The sequence below is a fragment of the Chanos chanos genome, chromosome 1 (genome assembly GCF_902362185.1).
Source record: "Chanos chanos chromosome 1, fChaCha1.1, whole genome shotgun sequence".
Classification (NCBI taxonomy): domain Eukaryota; kingdom Metazoa; phylum Chordata; class Actinopteri; order Gonorynchiformes; family Chanidae; genus Chanos; species Chanos chanos.
Window position 1 is genome coordinate 25,841,480 of NC_044495.1, and position 17,357 is coordinate 25,858,836.

Genomic DNA, 17,357 nt, shown 5'->3' on the forward strand with positions numbered 1-17,357 from the left:
AACTTCTCAACATGAAGACCTCTAAAAAGAGGCATTGGAAATAAACAAAACCACTGCCAGACAGGGTCTGCGACAACACACACACACACACACACACACACACAGGCGAGTGAGGTGCTGGCCTTTCCGAAGAAAAGAAAACGAGAAATCTGCAATGTCCGAGAGATGCAAAACACAGTACAGTCTGTTACCAAAACAGCCTGCTATTTGGAGGTCCGGCCAAGTTGGAGACCGTTCAAAAAGAGAGCACATCCAAACAGTAAACACAGCCAGCCTCTTGGGTTTTGCCGGCACCGGCCGCCAAATGCAGTACTGCATACACGATCCTGGCACTTTGCTTTAGACGGGCTGACTATGCAAGAGCGATGCCCTAGTTATTATGCAGGTTTGTTCGGAAAAAAGCTTCATCACAAACAGAAGATCTGCCTGTTAAAACGGTCTGACAGACTATTTAGCCTTTAGATGTTAAGCACAGTCTATGCTACAGACATGACCAGATTACTATCAGATTTGGATGTAGTCTCGACACCACACAGAATACTACTGTTTTCCAGAGGCAACATATCTGAGGGGGTAATTTGGAGATGATAAGAAATGACAGGGGCTGAGTTGAAATTTGCTCAGGAAGTGAGCACTGTCTTTGCATATGTGCCCCTCAGAACATATTTGACTTGCAGGACCACCTTGTTTCATGAGGTCTTCTTTCATTTTAAATCCACAAGCTCCTCTGTCCAGTGAGGCTCGAGTCTTAATCACATCACCCAAAAGGAGAAGCAGCAATATTTACCACTGGCTGGAGACAGAACAATGTCAGCAACTGAAGCGTGTGTTGGTTGATAGCTGAGAACTCTTAGGGCCAACCCTTCTTCAGTGATGCATCTCATCATCAAAATCATTAATCAGTCTGTTATGTAGGTCATACAGCACAACCATGGAAACACATTGGTCCGGACAGCTACAAATAAGGTTAACCATTACAGTAAGAAAATACCTGACCGTCAGGCTCCTCTGAATGGGATGGTATTAATTTATATTTAACTTACATCTGTTTTGCTGCACTGAATATGTAGGTGTCTAATTGCAAACACCTAATTAGTGTTAATAACATTCAGATTCGCTTCATTCACAATTACAGTCATGTCAGTCATTTTCTCTCTTTCTCGTCTTTCCCCTTTTGTTCTCTTCTCTTTGCTTTAACTATAACCACATTTACAGTAATTCTGTGTCCGCTCTCAAACATGTAGCTAAATGAAGTGTGGTCTCACGATTCCATGGCTGTGTATTTTGTTTCCACATCTAAATGATGTGATTGGCTGTAATTACAGAAGTGCTGCCTGAATAGAAGAACTCATGCAGTCACTGTCTGTTTCCCTCCTCCCAACACAGCCAATCCTGTTTCACTGCATTGGCATGTGTTACACACGCATGTTCTGCTCAAGCATGCCAGTCAGAGAGATTTGCTCAAGGGAGAGAGCCCAGGCACAAGCCAGTGGTGTCATCATATGCTATCATGAAATCCAGACATAAGATTAGAAGAAACATGTCTGTAACAGCACGTATGCAAAACACACATTCCAAGCGCACATTTCTACGAAAAACACAAACACACACACTCTCCACATGAAAGATATTATTAACAGGTTAGAGCATAAATATTCAAGGAATACTGCAAAGTGTTTCTTTCATAGTTCTGTTCTTACATAAGCTATTCTAATTGACAGCCCCCCTTCAGCAATGATGGTTTTTCTATTCTCATATTTCCACCAAGCAAGTGAGACAGGGGACTAACATCCCCTTTGGATATTTTAATCACAGTCAGCATTGCATCATATCTCTCTACATCAGGTCTAGGCCATGGCTCTGTGACAACAGATCACACAGACTTTATTAGCATACTGATCATCTTTCTCAAGTATTGAGAAGACTGATGGATTACAGTGAACAAGGCATGAAAGAAACATGGTGATGTGCTACTTCACACATGCTTAATCGTGGCAGGCCACGATCACTGCAAAACAAGGCCAAAATAATTGAATATCTGGCTATTTGCTTGGGTACAAGTTAAACTGATTTGCCCTGTACTGTGATTACAGCGTAGTGGGACATATAGTACCATACATGCTGAGTGGGTGAGTAGGTCAACTTGAAAAACAGAGCTACAGTGTGGTGTATTAACAAGCAATTACATTACCTTATGAGTAATGGCAAAATTGATATCAACATAAAATAGCTGCAGTAATGCATCCATTGTTGGTTTGATCTGGTTTCTGAAACATCCTTCAAAATCTGATATAGCCTTTATACATTCAAGGACATACCTGTGGTGCAGAGTGGGTCTTTTTTTTTTCATTATAATTTATCTACAAGACATGACCGCAGAGGCTAAAATTTATCTTTCAGTTCATCTGTTTAGTTCAGAGATGCCTAGCAGGGCTAAATTAATCTGAGCAGGGGCACCATGATTTTGTTGACTTCTAATGTTTCCAAGAGTTGGATGATTAAAGAAAGAATCAGGTTTGGCGAGAATGTGAGCTGTGCTTTCCCCAGGCCTCTTTGTATTGACATATCAGGTAATTCTGATGTGACACAAATCCTGAGACCATTAAGAGAAATGTCTTATTTAAAGCTGAAAGTCAACTTTAACCGAAATGGTAGCTTTCAGCAAGTTTTTCTCGTTGGCGTAAAATGTAATGCATGACGAGACCGGTGGGCTTGAGATAAGCTGGTGCAAGTATCAGATGGTCCATAGACCAAAGACAGAACCTTAGACATGAAATGTTGCCTCCAGCCATGCTTGCACAAGAGCCTGGGAAGGCATCCAAGTCAGCTATTCCATCTAGCAGGCTGGGTGACACTCCTCTAATGAGGTTCTGACAGTTACATGACCACTGGGAAGTGGCATTTCCATGTAAACGAACTGGGACTGAAACAAAAGGCCAGATGTAATGTAGAGAATACAGACAGGGGCAGGATAGAGAAGGGAACTCATTGCAATGACTGAGGAGAGAATAGTCACAGCAGGTCTGTCTGCAATAGACAAAAATAGTAAACTGTCTCATCCGCAAGCAAGGAAGGGTTTGTCACAACCGAAAGCAGGATGTTGTGGTTAAAAGCACATAAATAAACACACACATCGGTGATTAAATTATACTAAGGACAAAGGGGAGGAACTGATTGTGTTGTACTGAGAGCTCAGCTCTAGGACCAGTTGCGTGTGTCTGGGAAACAATCGAAAACAGCAGCATTTCATGGTCAGATTCAACACTCTCTCTGTTCTTAGATAAAGTGATAAAAGAAAGTGTTTAAACACTTACAGACATGTGGAGTACCACAAGACCCACTGAAGCACTGAAATACACACGAACATTTAAATGAAGTGAAAATGTTAAATGTGTGTGCAGAATTAAAATCAGCAGCACGTCAAACCAAACCCACATTAATCATTTTTTATCTTATGTTTATTGCTATCAATAATAATATTTCAAAAACTTGACACCAAGCACACCATTTATGGCCTATCACACTTGCAGCACAAGCTTAGCGCATGAAGTGGAAACTACATTTTGCAAGTAGTCACGCCTAACTCAAAATGTTAAGCAATATTCCACACTTGTTTTGACACTTATTTCATGGGTTTCCTAATTATTATAAACATATAAAGAACTGTCACACTCTCTCTCTTTTAAAGTGAATGACAGTCAGGGAATGTAGCAAGGGAATGTAGCACCTCCAGATGCCATCAGTGGTAACAGCCAGAAAACAGACTGCCACTATGACATGAACTACAGTGGGGAAACTTCTGTACAACTTTTGGGGGCAAAAATTCTATTCAGTTCATAGTCTAGTCGGTTTTCTACAGTCAAAAAAAGGTAAATTCAGGTTGTGGTTGCATGCCTTTGCTTCTAAGCATGGCCACATATCTCTGATCCTTAGACACTCTCACAGATGCCCATCAGTCCTGTTACTCAATACAAGAGCCTGATAAATTCTTGGCATTTTGACAGGTGGACAAAAAGCAACCTGTTTTTTCACATCATAAATATCTCCCAAATCCTGTCCTAATGGAAAATCACAACACCCGTGCAACCCACAGTGGACTTTTTTTTTTTTGGTTATGCAGTGGTGTAGCATTGACACTGATGTCAGCTACAAACCACAGGGAAAGGGTTCAGTAGATTAAAGTAAGTCTGTAGTTAATGAGATCATGCGAATGCTGACATAAACTGTTGAGATTTTTTTTTTTTTTTTTTACCTAAGGGAGTAGGGGGGCATAAGCATATCATCCACCGTTATCAGAGGAGCAGTCCTGCCATACATCTGAACACATTTGGCAAAGCTCATCTCAGCTCGCTGACCTTCACACAGCCTTTACGTTCCACAGAGTCTTAGATACAATGGTCTCTCATCACTCACCAATAACCTATAGACTGATGACAAATCTCTGTAATCATGGTGAACAGTGCTCCACCGCTGCGGAACTAAACCCAGGCAAAGAGCTTTAAACTTTCTTAATTACCTCTGACTTCTGTTAACAGGTACACCCCTGTCTTTCACAATGATCCGCACAATGTCACAGAGACTGCCACGCTCACAACACAATCCACCCGTCCCAACCAATCCCCTCGCCCGGACAGGAGCAAAACCCAACCAGGCTGGTGGTGTACTGACATTACAATACATGTTTCTGGTTTGTGGATGGGGACAAAGATAATTCAGTGGAATTATTCCACTGAACTCATAACCACAGTACACTGGACCATTCCCACTCATTTCAGTCCTGGTTCACTCTCTTTCCCTCTACTAGAGCTCATTAGTTGAGACTTCTCCAGTCTGCTGGCAGCACACAGTTAGTGCTGATGCAGTGCTATCTGCTTCACACATGAAGAATGGCAGTCAGGTGCAAGGATAGCATTCCCTTTCTTTTTTGGGTTGCTGAGATGGATTGGTGCAACTTTGCTATATTCTTCTCCTGTTGTTCTGTTCTGTTGCATTCATTTTTCCCTCTTTTTGTGATTTTGTGACTTTCTACTTTTTCCCTCCTTTCTTTTTTCCATTTTTAAATATTCCCTTCATTGTCTTGCCCTCCTTTTTGGCATCTATTTTAAACTCATCACAGACCGGGTCCTCCTGACGTGGGACTATGACTCATTCACATCCTGATAGCCTCTAGATATAAATTTCCTCTAAATGCACTGGAATGAACACATGTACTACACCAAAGCAAACTCACTCAACTCTAAGCAAAATATAACAGTACAATTCCATAACACAATCCTTTATCTTATTATGAATCGATAAAATAAGTAACACAACATATATACTCTCTGATTTAATCATATAACCATCTAAGAAAATAACCACAGTGAATAATCATGAACTAAATCTGATTTGTTCTGTTCTTCAAACTGATTATTAGAAAACTGGCCACCCTGGCTCTGGTGTGTACAGTCATGCCAATCCCTGTTGAGTCAGACACTCGACCATTTAGTGCCCTTAATGTTAAGCACCTAATTTCTTTGTTTACTCCGTCACCACCCTTAGATACACAAAAGAGTACCAATCAAGACACTCCCCTTATCACCTAATTTGGTCAAGAAGTGAGCTACTCCTTCAAGTACGGCCGTGAGTTATCTGTTACTTTTTCCCAAGGGATTGACAAGATGTTTTAGGAGGCACTCAAGTACAATTAGCCCTCTTAAAATTGCTCGGATTCCTTCTCTGGAGGAGTGGTCAGTGCCTGCTCTCACTGAGGACAAACAAAGCCCCTCAGGCACCTCAAGTAGCTACTGGATGGAGAACAAGAGCTGCCATTGAGCAAAGCACCCAAACAGACCTGACCAGGTGATCATCTGCTGTTACAATTACACACAAAATTCTCTGCACAAAAAAGGGCTTTCAGCCAAATGACTCTATCATCTAGCCCAGCCATTTCTGGCTTTACTCTCACAAGCGTGAGATGTATGCTTATTTGTGGTTGATAATGTGTGTGTCTTGTAAGTGCTATGTTACATATCACAATTACATGTTTCTGGCAAACAACTGTGAACAAATCTAAGGACGAAGGGGAGAGAAAAGGGGAGAGTTCAGTGGATCAAACTAAGAGGAGTCAGAAAGATATACACAACTGTCATCCTCTCATTAGGCGCCAGTGGATTAGTGAGCAAGGGGAAAGGAGATGTACAAGAGTGAAACACATTTACTCATAGTTCAAAGATTTATAAGCCATTCAAAGACACACAGCTTACGGAGCAGAGATCATGATCACAGGACACAAAGGCAAAGTTCTGAGAGGGAATAAAAAGACAAGAGACAGGTAATACAATTGAAAGATTTCTTCAATGAACAAAGGGCATATTTTTCAAACTGCAGCAAGTTTTAAAAATGGTACATTTTTACTGCACTGATCATTTCAGACATTTCTTTAAGGGTTATAGTAGACTATGGAAATATGTAAAGCCGTGCATGTGTACAGATCCAAACATGTATATTGTGGGTAGCATACAGAGACCAAAGTAGGACAATATCAGTGAGATCTGTGATAATTTCTTTCACTAAATACAGATGTCCCTTCCAGACATCTATAGATACGTCATCCATAGATACGTCTGGTATTTAGAATATCAAAAAAATCACCTCAAGACATCACATGCCCTCTCACATGCCCTGTCTCAACTGACAACATATGACAAGCTACTTTAACATAAAACACCTTAACATAAAAAAAGAATGAAGTCAAGTTAGATGTGTCCCTGGCTTACCCCATCATGCTCTGATTGGCTGATTGACTCCTTGCATATTAAGGAGTTTCAAGGGGAAAGTACAGGGTATTACATGACATTCATCCACTAGACCTGTCTCAGGTCATTCCTGGACGACTGATGTGTGAATGTGGGCTTTTATGCACCTCAGTTGCTCACTGACGCTTTATAGGAATCTACTGGTTTAGTGCTCTCGGCTGTTTTCAATGCTTTGTGGACCCCGCACGTATGGGTGGTCCTCGCAGGTCTGCACTGTCGCTCTGACTGACTAAATTGTAAATATTTTGGAAAAATTGTCGTTAGTTTTTTTTTTTGTATATGCTTAAGAATTATCCAAAAAGACACTACTTCGCAGCACCTTGATCGACCACTACTGTAGATTGTACGGATTAAATTCTTCTGGGTCAGCTCAGGATCAAGGGATCAAAGCAAAACTTCTGATTTTGTCCTTTCCTGGCAAAGCGACAGATTAGACGGCAACCACAGGGGAGAGCAACCCCCCTGAAATCTCGAAGTGAGTTTGCGAGAAAAAAAAAATGCTCCCCGCTCCAAAAAAGGAATGAAAGAAACTGCTCTCTGCGCAGGTTTAAACACACGTGTGTCTCCGATTTCATTAATTAGAGAGCGAGTGAGCCGTTCAACAGCAAGCACAGATTTCCCGCTCCCCTTTGGCTGTCAAAGTAGCATGGGCTTTGGCAACTCATTCAATTCAGCGTAGCCCATTCCACATGGGCGCCCACGAAATGTCCAACGGACATGACAGTCTTCTTGAAGGAATCGCGTCACTATATGCCGGCATTCGACCATGTTCCGTTCATCTACAATGTACAGAGTCGTTCAGTAAACTCCAAAACCTTATCATTTTTGCAAAAACGTATCAGATTATGTTGCTAGCTCATCGTGCCGTTAATAGGCTGTTATACCACTGCAAAGTAGAATGAACCCGCTACTGTCCCTAGCTGGCTTGTGGTAGGCTATTTATGACGATGCGTATCATAACAAAAAAAAATGGTTTTCTTATACATCACACCCTGTCACATAATGTGAATCTGCACAGAATATAAGTCAAACAAGTGATAGTGAATGATATCTAATTAGTTAACACTAAAGCATTTTCATCGCCTTCTGCCTGAGACAGATGAGAACATGCCTCGCCTCATAACGACGACTTTCGCTCCTTTGCGGACAATAGGTCTAGACGTATGACAAGCACTTCTTTATAAACGAGTTAAAAGCTTCATAAATACTACATTACCTTGATCATGAGTGGGATATTCACTCCTTGCGCCTAAGTTCGGCTGTCGCTCCGTTGCCTGGTTAAAAATGTGTGGCGACCGGGCGGAGACTGCAGGCTTTTGCTGCCCCCTCCCTCTTTTCCAGTCTCTCAACACGAACTGAATGGTGAGCTGCAAAGCATGTTCGCGGTCCCTGTTTGCCGGACGGCCGCTCCTTAAACCCTCAGCAGAATACAGATAAGCATGCCACTGGGAAATTGGGAGAGAATAAGATGACGTTTACTGTCTGCTCTAACGGAGGGCACACTGTCAATAGGCCCATATTGTTTTGAGCATCGCACATGTTATGTTAAACCCGTCGATTCCTCAGTAGAATAAATGTTAATGTTATGTTGCGTATACACGCTAAACCTTCATTGACGTTCTTAGTGACGGCTCACTAATTAAGCCATCATAAGACAAGTAAAGCTTTGGCACTGTGATCCATTATCCAGATGTTATCATTACACGTTATTGCTGTTTGGGAAATACATGCGTAATTGTAATAATAATTCTATTAATCATGTGTTCTTTACTCGTTAATATTTCTGTAGACTCGCTGTGTTCAACTTTTATGAATATTCATCGATATTTGTCCATTAGACACTACGCTGCATTTCTGACATTTCATCAATATGAAAGTTCTATCTATCTATCTAGATAGATAGATAAATAGATAGACTACCAGTAGGCTTCACCAGCTGGGTGATTTTTGCTCTTGGTTACAAAACCAGAATAAATTTCATCACTTGCACGTAATGCTAAGACAATGGAGACGTAAAACAGGTCCAACACGCACTGTGCGGGGTGGGGGGGCATACATTTGTGCATCTCAGTGTAGCCATCTGCCTGTTGGACTCGTACGATCTCTTCGCACTTCATCAATGATTCATACCATAGCAAGTTTAGTAATGTTACGTGCCCTCTACGGTCCCTGAAACGGATATGATGTTTCATTGAAGTAGATTATTTGGGATCGTTTATGGGAGAAATTAAATAATTGTCAACAAGATATTAAATGACAATCCCTCAAGCAAAAATGAGTTCAACATTACTTGGCCTAACAATGAGTTTAAAAAGAACCCAATTATGAAATGTCAACATATATTAAGTCTTTGCGAGATCAAGACAGATGGTTAACAATCCGAAGAGGCCCAGTCAGTCGGAAGTTACATTCAGTCAAATACAGTACCTGAACGAAAACAAAAATAAAGGTTATGGTCATCCACCCTACTGGGATAGACCGGTGTACAAAGCGAAAAACCAGTGTTACACATCAAAAGAACACTCACGCCTGTGAAAACAATGAGAAACCATGCAAAAAGTTAAGCAATTTAAAAAAAAAAAAAGGAAAGAAAGCAAGTATTGCAAATTCCATATACCCATCCCACGGGATAAATAGAAACGCTGTACCCTGAAATTGACACAAAGTAAAAGTATGACTCCCTCAAATTGCTCCATGAGCAATCATTATATATATATATATATATATATATATATATATATATAAAGTGATGATCCCTTTTTCAAAAGAGATACCATAAAAATATCTCTTTACATCTTGTATCCAAATACACAGATAATCAACAAACTTCTACAATCAACATGCAGAGTGGTTTTGAAGCTTGTCATGTTTTGGAACCTCAATCCTAAGCACATGTCTGAGACTTTCATTGGTGTGCACAATTACTCATGCACTGCTGTCTACCCCAAATGCCTCCTAAGTTCATGGCAACTGACATAACTTGTATGACTTAGTAACAATGAGATTATTTATAACTTTATAGCTGAGCAAGAGGAAAGCGAAATAATCTCTGAGCTGGTTTTGTCTTAGATGGTGAGGAGAGTTTGTGTCTGGAGTATGTTAGAACCAGTGGCAGTAATTTTTATGATTGCCAATAACGGCCAATATGATAACGTATGTGGGCCATGGTTGATATGGATCCAGGTTTGGTCACCTGCATAACTTGCTTCTGTGTTTAAACATTTGACAATGCTCACCAATATGATTAACTGCAGACATTCATCATTTGCACACTCATTGGTGTGATATAGAATGTTGTGTACTGTGTCAGTTAAGTGTACAAAATCAGATGTCATCATGGAAGGCCCTACAGTACATGGCTGCCTATATATTGGAGTATATTATCGATACAAAACTAAACTAAACTAAATAAAAACAAAACAAAACAAAACAATGAGCAACCGACAGTCCCACTTTCTGAACTTTGAGCTAGACACTAGAGCACTGTAACAAGAGCACTGTAACAAGTGATTTTTCAGTGGGCCTCATCTGTTTAAATAAATTAATAAAGTGAGTACAGATAACTCACGAAGACAGAAGAACAAAAGAAAGGGCGGAGTTTTTCTGATATGATCCTGACATGGATAGAAGCCCCACCCTAGATTATACACTTAGATAAGATACCAGACTCAGACTACGGATAATAACAAATTATAGACTATCATTTACGGTATTTCTTCTGTCTTCTTTTTCTTTTTTTTTTTCAACAAAGCCAGTTCAGATGACTGATTCTGAAGTAAACTGGCTTATTTTGACTTGCAAGATGAATTCTAGTACTAATCGTAGCAATGTGGAGCCCTGAACATCAAATTTCTTGAGGGTGGGGAAGTGCTATTTTTTTCTAGGATAACAAATGGTATGTACACAGTGAGTCATAAAGAAGTTTGTCTGAGCCTTACATATTTTTCAGTTAGGCTTACGTCTCAGTCTCAGCATGACACACAAAAAATGTACGTACATTATTTCATCACACCATAATGAGTATACACCCATCAAAAGTATGCAGAATGTGCTGTAAATTGGTTTCATTTTCTCTGCATCTTTCCTCATAAGGTAATTAACACTAATCATGTCATTGAAATTAAAATGAGCACTTGATTTCATTCAGAGCTCTTAATACACAAGCATACTGTGAGATTTCCACCCCAAATGGAGTTCAGAAAAGTTCAAAGAATTCAGTTATCAGGAGACAGGGACTGGACAATGAGACATTGCTAAGTGACAAAATTTAAAACCCATCACACCCTGACTTTGTATACTAGAATTAAACCAAGCAAGGCGATCAAATACTATGCCCTTTTATGATAAGTGGAGGAACTAGTTGTATGCAAAATATTAGACTTAGCCACATAGTTAGAAAACAACAATGTTGTTTGCACTTATCACACACATCACATCAAAGGCAAACACCTGAGAGGCAGACAAGTCCAACTACATGTAATTTGAGAAACAGACATTCATTGGTCTCGTGCAAGTGGCAAGCATGCATATAACACTGAAGACGGGAACCTGTGTTTTAAAAAATGTAAAATAAGACTGTGCTGCCCTCCAGTGATAAAACAGGGTAACGTTTTCATATTGTCAAATGTCCCTGTTTTCTGTATATTTATGGACACCCTCTTTTGCTCCATTTTAGAGAGAAAAATGAAAAACAAACAAAGCCACTTATTTTCTGAGAGATAGTGGATTCATGTTGCCGGTTGAGCGTTCGTAATGACGTACCTTCACGTGGCAAAATCATAGAACTTTATTATCAGACGAGGATACTGCAGTTACGCCAGTATTTTGGCTACATGTGGGTAAAAAATTATACTTGAAATACTTGCAACTTGCATTAACAGTACTTTTTAACAAAATTCTAAATTTCATCTGCAACACCATAAAGGTTGCTTTGAATTTTTAAAGTATTAAGGATACTTTCTCAAAACCGTCCCATTTGTAACTATTTTCTAATAACTTCATTTTTTGTCCAAGCTCTTTTTTGCCCGATCTTCTTGTCTGGAACTTGTTTTGTTATGTTTTGAAGCAAGACTGTTATTTCACCATGGTAAAGTGTTTGATTATCTTAAATTGTTTGAAATGCAAGTACTTGTTTTGTTAGCATATAACGTTAAAACTTTTAAGGGCTTAGCCTAACTGGTCACATTCTTGACTGCTGTTAATAAATATGTTAGTGAACTGTAGGGTATGTCCTAGCTAGCAGGCGTATGAGCTGCTTACAAAATAACAGGCTAAAATCCAAAAATGAATAAAAAATATGTCATTTTTCGTCCTCCTGTTCAACCACTGCATATACAAAATTTAAAAATGACTTAATTTTCTCATTTTCTTCTTTGTGAAACAGGAAATAAAATCGTATGAAAACAAAAACAGAAAATATCCAGTGTTTTTCGTTTTCTGAAACAGGAAAACTGTGGTCAGCCCACATGCACGAGCGTCAGTGTTCCTATCAATTCAGACGTCTGGCTTGCTGCGAATTTTCGGAATGTAGTCTGGCAGGGGAAGACTCATCAATATTCATAAAAGCATTGCTACCTGATTCGCCGATACAACGTTCCCGGTCTGACACGTCGCATGCGTACATAAAGCCTTTCAAAACCATGGCAACCCCAAACTGCTGTCCTCAGAGAATTCGCTCCTGAGGAGATTTAAATCCTATTGACTCCTATTGACATCAGACATTAGACATCCTGATGTGCTTCAGGTAAGGTATATACACGTAAATGATTAATTATTTTTGTGAACTGGTAGCGACGTTAAAGTGTCAATATTTGAAAGTTTCAAGAGATCATAAAGAAATTAAAACAGAAAATGATCTCAGAAAATGATCTCTAAAACATTAATGCAAACTCTAATGTCATTACCAGTTCACAAAAATAATGCATCATCAATGTGTTCATACCTTACTTGAAGCACTTTAAGCAAGGCTGGATTATGGACTGGGTCAGTGCCCCAGAGGCTCGGACTGCTAGGGGGCCTCCAAGCCTCAGGCTGCATGCTGAGCGTGGCCCAAGACTTCGAAAGGAAGTTGAACGCCAGGATCCTCAGCACGCACATCACAAGCTGACCACTCGGCCCCTGGGTGCTTATAGCATGAGCTCACCACTAGGGCCCCCCAGACCCCTCAGCACTTACAATGTGAGGGCCCCGAGCCCCTTGGTGTTTAAAATGTGAGCTCACCACTAGGGCCCTTGCAGACCCCTTGGTGCTTACAGTGTGAGGGCCCCCAGACCCCTTGGTGTTTAAAACGTAAGCTGACCACTAGGGCCCCGGTGCCCCTCAGCACTTACAGCGTGAGGGCCTCCAGGCCCCTTGGCTTTTAAAGAGTGAGCTGACCACTATGTGCCAGACACATCTCAGCTCATTGTCACTTATGTCAATAGAGTCAGACCTTGTCAGACAGCTAGATTTTGATGATCTAGTGGATGATTTTGCAAGGAGGACGACAACAACAACACCAATATAGGAAAGGGGGTGGGGGTGGGTCCATAAGACATGTTCCCAGGGGCCTCATGGAACCATGATCCAGCCCTGTCTTCAGGATGTCTGATGTCAAATCTCCTCAGGAGAGATGTCTCCTCCTCTGATGACAAATCTTCTCGGGAGCGAATTCTGTGATGACAGCAGTCATCAAATTACAAGTTGAAAAAAGATCATTCAGGGTTTTTTTTCTTGCTGTTAAACATAGTGGCAGGTCATTATTTACACTTAAGACAACACAAAATGACCAACAAATTTACTGTCAAGTTTCTGGCAAATACAGCACCACTTAATTGTCATGCTCTCTCTAAAGAAAACAACATAGAAAATGATCCCTTGAAACTTTAAAACACTGACACTAATGTCGCTACCAGTCAGAGCGAGAACGCTGTATCGGCCAATCGGGTAGTGCTTCTTTTATGAATATTAATGAGTCTCTCCCTGCCACACTACATTTCGAAAATTTGCAACACATGCTTGTGGACAGCTTCCGGTTTCAGAAAATGAAAAAACGTGCTATTTTCTGTTTTTGTTTTCATACGATTTTATTTCCTGTTTCACAAAGAAGAAAATGAGAAAATTAAGTCATTTTTAAATTTTGTATATGCTGTTTCTGGGCAGGGAAACAGAATATGACTTGTTTTCCCATAATTCATTTTTGGATTTTGAAATGAAAATCAAACCACCACTCATTTTTCATTTTCTCCTTTCTGTTTCTGAAAGGAAGATAGAATGACCAAAATGTACAAGGATCTTCTTGACACTTTTGCAGTCTGAGACAGTTTGAGTTAAATCTGTTAGCTATTGTCTTTTTTAAGCATCTGCCAAATGTAAATATAAATTTAAGTGAAAAATGTTTGAACCAGTAGTTCTCACGAAGTGAATTTTTAACAATGTATTTTATTCTTCTACATTTTGGCACAAATACTTTGCAGAGTTCTCGATATATTTACAACTGAGGAATTTTGCATTCTGAAAGATATTCTGATGTGTTTTAGGCTGTACACATCAATTCAGTCAGTTCTCTTACTTGGGTGATCATCAGGAATCTCAGACTGATGGAAAGAACATTGAGATGCATTATACTCAGAGTCAGCAAGTGTAATGTCTTTTTGTGCAGCCAGAGAGCATCATGAGCCCGAAATATAAATATACTCCTTTGTGATGTCTCACGGGTTCAAAAATAGCTTGTCTTTTTGTGATTCATTCATTCATTTTCCAAGCTGCTTATCCAAATTAGGGTCACAGGGTGCTGGAGCCTATCCCAGCGCTCACTGGGCAAAAGGCAGGGGAAACACCCTGGACGGGTTGCCAGTCCATTGCAGGGCAGACACACAGACAAACACATTCATGCCTGAGGGCAATTTGGTCCAATTCACCTAACTTACATGTCTTTGGACTGTTAGAGGAAACCAGAGCTCCCAGCGGAAACCCACACAGACATGGGGAAATATTGCAAACTCAGCACAGAAAGGACCTGAACGGAATCGAACCCAGGACCTTTTTGCTGTGAGGCGACAGCGCTAACTGCTGCTCTACCGTGCCAATCTTTTTGTGATTTTGCAATTAAAAAAAAAAAAAAAATACAAAGAAACAACAAGGCTGTCATACCAGGGTCTTTCAAAATGTCAGTGCTTGAAGAGCTGTTTTCTTACCAAGAAAGGAATCATGAATGATTTACAATGACATAGTCTCTCATGCTTCAACGTTCAGTTAAAAAAAAAATCATGGGGTCTTCACTGAGTACTTTACACCGTGTCAGGATTTTATTTGACAGTATTTGGAATATCATACAGTAAACAAGATTTCTGCAAAAGGTAATATATTCATAGTGTTGCATTTCATAAAAATAGTTGCTCACTTACAGCCTCTGTGACTATGAATGATACATTGAATCATATTTATAGAGATGCAGCTGTACAATGTAAATAGACCGCTAACACTACACAGTGATAACGAGTATGGTGGGAGTCATGTACATGGTCTCTTCCACAGGTTTAGTGTTAGAGTTCATCTCGGATCGTTGTCAAACAAAAAGCAGGGTACAGCTGATTTTGTAATTTGACCTCAGGGATGCAGCTTGTCTATTCGTCTAAGTTTGAGCCATGGGAACATTAGAGTGGGAACTCAACAGTACTGTTCTTAGCTGCAGCCAGACAGAAACAGTCAAGAGATGGTTCTTTTCAGTTAAAATGCTGCTTCTATAATTTGTGCTTTAAATCATCTCATGTTCTTTGCAGTTGTGTTTTAAATTGTTTATCAACTCTGTACTCTACAGCCACAACTGCCCTGAATATTTAAATTTCATATGAATGCTGAAACACCTGATTTAACACGTCATCACTGAGGACTCGATGCAATGAATCAGGTGCTGAAAACAGTGCCAGGCAGTGGAGACTATGAGAATGGACTAAGGAACACTGTGTAACACTATGCAAGACTGCTCACCTACCTCATTCACATGCATTTCCTTCAATTATGGTGAAACACTTTGTTCTGACAATGTCATTCTCTGATTGTGACTGTTAGCATCCTTTATGGAAAATTACCACTTAAAATCTGATGCCTGGAAAAAAAGGGACCACACTGTGATAGCTTCCCAATTACTTTCCTTTATCGGGAGCATTAATTTCACTCTCTTGTAATGACCAAATCATTGTCGACTCTGCTTGTCTTCATTTACAATAGCTGTCAGAAAGCGACAGATGAATTAGCCTTTGCTTTATTCATTGAGAGACAGATTATAATGGAACTGGGGTGTGGATATAATAGAGGGAGCAGATGGGGTCTTGTTGGGGGCGTTTTTTAAAAGAACAAAAAAGTGGATTGGAACACAGCCTGTGGGAAGGACATGTGAATTAATGTTGTCAACTCTGGAAACATCCTCACTGACATTAAAAACAAACTTTTAAACAATTTGTCTGAGATGAGGCGTCAGGGACCACACAGTATGCATACAATATAAGCCTTTGGGATGCAGAACTATTTTTTGTCCATTTAGCTCTTTGAAAGAGATCCTACGGTTAGATTCAATAGCACAGATTAGCTCAGCAATAGATTCCTTCACAAAACTGTCACAGAGGAACACATACCATTTATCATAATCCCATCTGCATTTTCCCCTCCTCATGTCATAATTTTTTAAGACAAAGTCCATCCTTATTAATAATAATAATAATAATAATAATAATTATTATTATTATTATTATTATCATTAACGTTTCTCTTAAAAGATCTGATACTTTCACTAGGTAAGAAAATAGGTTGCAAGATTCTCTGTTCATGTCTGACAATAAGCAACACTAGATGGAATCACCACTCTGGGAGGCTTAAAAGCAGATCAGCATTCACTGTCAGAAATATAAAAAGGTGAACCTAACCTGTCTTCCGTGTTTTCATAGTAATCTGACATACTGTCGACAAAGGTGTATGTAGACCTAATAGCAGCCTATATGTGATGCTCGATTGGTCTCATGTTTATATTCTGAACCCAGAACTCAAACTGAGAATCTGTCTCTCTTTGTAAGGCACTCTGCCCAGCCACTTTAATCCCACTTTGGTCGTTCTCACCATTCCAGCCTCCATGGATTGCTTTTTCCTAGACGTCCAGTAAAATTCTCACTGGCCAGATGGAGCTGGACGGTGACAACTGAATAGAGGCCCAGAGCCTATTGAAGTCCATGGCACAGACTCTACACCAAAGCAACAGTGTGATCACAGGTCAGACCCATCATTGGGTTCTGTTCTCCAAACTCATTGTTCTTGCATTTCAGTGTCCTCACACTTACACAAGTCCAATTTGCTTGCGTTAAGATGACGATATTAAGATGACAGTATTTACAATATACCCCACAGATTTAGACCCATATAATATATCTATTTCTATATCATAACATTGATCATTATTAGAGATATCTGCAGTTCATTTCAGCACAATTTTATTTAAGGCAGAGTTCCATTGATTACTCTCTAATATAGCTTTATTGATCTTTTTTTTTTGTTCTTTAATTTCATTCTTAAGTTTCAAAAACTAAGGTCAAA